Source organism: Trichosurus vulpecula, chromosome 2 (assembly GCF_011100635.1).
Source record: "Trichosurus vulpecula isolate mTriVul1 chromosome 2, mTriVul1.pri, whole genome shotgun sequence".
Classification (NCBI taxonomy): Eukaryota; Metazoa; Chordata; class Mammalia; order Diprotodontia; family Phalangeridae; genus Trichosurus; species Trichosurus vulpecula.
Window position 1 is genome coordinate 456,428,852 of NC_050574.1, and position 6,000 is coordinate 456,434,851.

Below are 6,000 nucleotides of genomic sequence, written 5' to 3' on the forward strand. Positions count from 1 at the left end.
AAGAGGACCTAAGTTCAAATCCAGCCTCAGACAATCACTAGCTCGCGTGACTCTAGACAAATCACTTAGCCCCAATTGCCTCCAATTAAAAAAAATCAGCCTTGGCAAGACTAAAGGAAGTTTGGGTGTCCTCAGAGTTAATTGTCAAGTGAGACCAATCTCAAGTACAAACAAAAGCAGGACTCGGGGTGGGACCAGTAGGCTACCCCTGGTCCCAACAGGAGATAGCTTTAAATATTACTTTTCATAAATGGGCATATTCTTAGCACCAAAAAAATCCTGTTCTCTATGTCATAGATATATTTATTTTTTAGGTAAGTAAGATCGTATATGTGATTCATACACTTGAAGGTACAGAGTGTCTAGTGACCTAATGTCTAGAAAAGAAATCTGGAACTATGCCCAAAAGGTACTAAAATGTGCACGCTCTTTGACCTCTAGATATCACTACTAGGCCCATGCCACAAAGATATCAGGGAAAGAGCCAAAGGACTCACATGTTCACAAATATTTGTAGTCGCACTTTTTGTGGTGGCAAAGAACTGGAAACTAAAGGGGTGTTGATTGATTGGGAAATGACCAGACAAATTGTGTGTGCGTGCGTACATACACACACATAATGTATTTATATATTTATATATTCATATACATATATACATATATACACATATGTACCTGGGTGTTTCTGTATGCATAAGTCGGGCAGCTAGGCAACAATGGATAGAGTGCCAGACCTGGAGTCAGGAAGACTCATCTTCCTGAGTTCAAATCTGGTCTCAGACACTTAATAGCTGTGTGACCCTGGGCAAGTCATTTAACCCCATTTGCCTCGGTTTCTCATCTATAAATGAGCTGGAGAAGGAAATGGCAACCACTCCAGTATCTTTGCCAAGAAAACCATAAATGGGGTCATGAAGAGTCAGACACAACGGAACAATAGCAACAAATAGATATATATATATATATATAAATTGTAGTGTGTGTGTGTGTGTGTGTGTGTGTGTATAAACTTTGGAGAAGGCAATCTCAGTTGAATTCTGAGGTCAGAAGTCAAACTGAAGAAAGTTTGGAAGAGAGGAAGTGGAGACAATGATTATAGATATCTTTCTCAAGGAGTGTAGCTGAGAATGAAAAGAAATATCAGGTTATAACTAGCAGAGGATGTTAGGACTTAGTTAAATGGGGATTCGTTTCTGTTTTTTAAGATGGGGTAGATCTGAATGTGCCTGTAGGCAGCGGGGAATAAGCCAGTCAACGGGGAGAGTTTGAAGACAAGAGCAGCGGTGAGGACAATTTGCTGAAGAAGAGATATCTTGGCATAGTGGATAGAGGAAGCTCCCAGATCCACCACTTGGATGACATCAGGTAAGTCAAAACCTCTCTGGGTCTCCATTTTCTCATCTATATTAATAACTGATTTTGAACATTAATTTTTACTATTTTAAGTCAATATAGAGAATTCCAGGTATGGCACCTCTGTCCAACAGTGCCAATCAGCAACTAGTATATGTCAGAGGTAGAACCCAAGTCTTCCTGACTCCACGTTTCATCTTGAGCTGACATTTCAATAGTTAATAAATGTTTATTAAGTGCCTACTATTTGCCAGACATTGCGCTAAGGCACTATACATTTAAATAATATTTTAAATTTTGTAAAGCATTTTCCAAGCAATTGTTCATTTGGCCATCCCAACTCTATAAAGTATGGATGCTTATGGTGAGAACAACAGCTACTACTAAGAAGAAGAGAAGATCTTTGCTACCCAGGTTTTATTATTCCTAAAAAAGCAATGACTCCATTCTCTAATTCCAGAGAACTAAGACTTGAACAATTGAAGTAGTTTCCCACTGACCTAAGGCATAAAGTCCCATCCCAGAAGTGGTCAGTACTCCTCAGTCCTGACAGCTTTCCATTGTCCTGCCAGTCACAACCATTCTTTCAGGGGTGATAGCATGACAAACTCAAAGGCAAGCCCAACTGAACCTATACTATCCCCGTACTATATTTTTGATGAGTATCTTCCCCATGTAACAGTTGAGTAAATTTCCTTTTATTCAAGATTATATAGTCCAAATGTCTCGTTTCAGTAGACCAGCCAGAATATAGCCTGGCCCATAAATTACTGTATATATTATTACCCCCATTTTACAAATTAGAAAATTGAGGTTCAGCAAGGCATACTTTATCATCCAAAGTCACAGAGCTAGTTAAGTGTCAAATTCAAGATTCAAACCCAGGCCTTTCCAACACTAACTCCGTCCAGTAAGCCATAATGTCTCTCTTATAAAACGAGATTTTTTTTCTGCTATAAAATGAGGTATAAGGACTTACTACATTCTAGATATCCTTAAAAGTCACTTCTAGCTCTAAAACTATGGTATTATTGTAACATCCTCTCTGGGCCACTCAGGCAGTAGGGTATCCTGTGAGTAACATCTCTACTACAGTTACATATGAACCATGTTAAGCATATTTCCCATTAACAATAAGCTAGAAGACACAATTAGCTCTTAACGAAGGTATTTACTAAGATGCCATAGTATAAACAGTAGTTACAAAACATTTCCCCACCTTTCCCCACTTAACCTAGTGTAAGTAAGGTGGATTTTAGTGCGTGTAAGGTGGATTTTTGTTACGATTTGTTATAGTTTAGTTCCCAGGATCCATAACCATTGCAATCTCTTGTTCCCAGGTGTTAGATGTGAGTTCTCATGAACATGGTTCAAAACATCTCCACCACACTTGCGCAGCATTATATAATGACAAATAATATAAACATTCGTGCTTAAATTGTAAATATCCACTGTGACTGCACAGTGAAATACAAGGATGAGGTAATATAAAATTGGAAGCCATTGCTGGCAATATGCCTTCTTTTTTTGATGCCCTATAAAGCAGGTGGGCACTGGTCAGTGAGTGGGGAAACCTTAGGGTTGAATGCACAAGCTGGAATGTTGTGTGTGCTTTGATCGGACCCCATCAAGGCTTGGGGGGAATCTGCATTTGCCTCCGCTGGCCCCCATTGAGGCTTGAGGGGATTTAGGGGAATGCACAAGCTGTGCCTGTCTTGATTGACCCTGTCAAGATGTAGGGGTAGTTGCCCCCCTTCTCACCAGCCCCTGCGAGAAGGGTGATTAGGGAACCCTGTAGGAGTTGGTACTCCCATTATCAGCAACCCTCTCGTGAGAAGACTAGACTAGAATAAAGTAAGATTATTAACCCCTTCAAAGCTATCTTCCTGTCTGACCAGATCAAGAATGAACTTGTGCTAGCAGCCCTCCTGTGTGGTAATGTTATCTGCCTTACACCTAGGCATACTCTCCTATTAATACAGTGTCTATACAAAGAGTGGACACAAAGTTAGAGCATAATGGTGGTGAGACACACATGAGGGTACTTGAGGCCAACACCACGATTCCATGACTATCATCATCTCTCCCCTAACAGATCCCTCACAAAGCTTCTCTTTGGGTTCAGTGTCTCTTCTAGGTGGGATGCTCACTGGACTTCTCATGTCTAGTCCTCTCCACAACTTAACTCTCGATCGCCAGGACTAGCTGTTTCCTGAATCCGTAGCTTGTTCTCTTTTCTACTGCCAAAGGTCCTCCTCCTTGAAGTGTCTCCCTCCCTTAAACAAAAGGTGTTCTGTATCTGTGGCTGTCTGGTGTGCATAATTGTTCCCTCAGTTGATTCTCTAACTCTCTCCAACTGATGGATGGGGTATCTCCAATGGCCAGTGGAGAGTAGGAGAGAGAAAGTCCTGTTCTCTCCCCACAAGCAATAAAAAGCTTGGTTCTTCCCCCACAGCCTGGCTTTCAAACTGCCTGATTGCCTGTCTCCAGAGCTCAGTAGCTTCTTCAGGCAGAGAGAGGTGCCCATACTTCCTAAGGGAAGACAAGGTGTTAACACCTCATCATCTGGGATTGTATTCTGCTGATTAATATCAGCTGAGTTAGAGGTAAAGGAAGGGGGAGGGAATTTTCTCCCTTATATGTTTGTGTTTATTAGCATTCAGTTTGTGCCCAGGTGCTCTGTTCCAAGGTGTTGAGAGAGTTCTTGGCAAAGCAGAAAGAGCTCAGACTTGGAGTCCAAGGATGTAACTTCAAGTCTTTAGTCTTCTTCACACTACCTACATGACTTTGGACAAATCACTTGCACTCTTGGGCCTTAGTTTCCTCATTTATAAAAAGATGGAGTTGGGACTATATGTGCTCTTAAACATCCCTTCTAACATTAAATCATCTAAATGTGGAGTCCTCCTCAATTTGGAGTCAGCCTTGGAAGTGTTTCTTGGTGTTGGTTTACCTAATGTAGCACCAACCAATCTAAGAGGCAGACCCTCTTACTACATAGTTACAATTAGAAAGAAGAGCTCTCCCCACCCTAAGGCCATTTTATATGAGATTTCATGGGACAATATAGAACCACCTATTTCTTGTATCACTCTCCTCCAAGTCTCCCCAAGAATCTTGATCCAAAATTTATAGGAAGGAGGGAAGGAGGAAAAGAAGGAAGGAAGGAAGGAAGGAAGGAAGGAAGGAAGGAAGGAAGGAAGGAAGGAAGGAAGGAAGGAAGGAAGGAAAGAAGGAAGGTGAATGGGACTGAGGGTTTCCTGGTAGTTGAGGTTGGATTTGGGAGCAAAAGAGATACCTAGAGGTCATTCAACAGTTAACAAAAAGAGTTCTGTTTACTTATAACATGGATATTCAACAAGGATTTAGCACTAAGTTTAGGAAGGCTCAGCACCAGGTCCAGGCACGGTCTGGTGATTCCCATAGCCTTGTGTATCCACCAAGTCTAAAGGGCCTGATTCCATGGTGGACAAGCCTTTTTATGCCCTTATGTGAACAGGAACTTGTATTGACAACAGGGGTCCTTAAGCCTTAGGTGCCCATGCTTGGTACTCCTTCTTTGGTTTTTAGGGGGGAATGGCCTAACCTAAATTGTCAAGAGGGGCGTGCAGTAGGGAAATTCTACCTACTCACATAAGGGGACACTGTGCAAAGCAGTCCTGGACAAGATGACGCCATTGATTTCAGTGTACAAGATGAGTCAGTTGAATTAATCTATCAGCACTCTTTTAATTTCCAAAGGATATCATTCTAGGAAACCTCATTTATGTGGGCTGATACTCACAAGTTTACTTCTTTTTTCCCATCTAAATGAAATATGGCTTGGAATACCACCACCCACACCCACCCACCCACAGGTGTGGGCCCTTCCCAGGCAGGAAGGTTTTGAATCTTCATGTTCCCTGATGTCTGGGCCCCAGCCCTGTCAGCCCTGCATATATATAAATGGATTTGTGTATCTTTTTGCTCAAAAATAATAATAACAAAATCTCTGAGTAGAGTGGAGACACAAATCCAAGTATTTATGCCTCTGATTATAATACATACCAGCCATTGTGTATCTATAATTCCCAATAAATTGCTGTGACTTGGACATACACGAACAATTTATTTTGACATCATTCCATATTGAGCTTACATTTGGTGAGTGGGATGCTATTTATAGCCTTTTATGAGTCATAACAACCTTTTTACTGTACTTGTGTTCATCTTCGTCTCAAACAAGAAGTCTTAGTATTACCTAGCAAGCCTAAACAAGATTCATTATAGGACCCAGCTAGAATTCTGCCTACGGTGTTATTAATAATCATATGATACATCATTGCAGTATGCAAAAATATTTGCTGAATTCAGTATTACATAAAATAAAAGCCCTGTTCTCACCAGTTAATATTAATTCTCTAAATATGACTCAGTGCATAGCAGCTTTATAATGTATTATTCTTAATAACAGCTGTTTCATGTGAGAGGGGACAAAAGATTATTATTTGATACCTATGAAATATCTTTTTGTTTGTTTATTTTAATTAAGTCCATCCCTACAGAATCTAACTGATTTTTTATTGAAATCTCTATATCACAACAGAAATTGCTCTCAGAGGGTTAGGGATACTTAGCTACAAAGCTTATCATTATTATAAGGCAGAA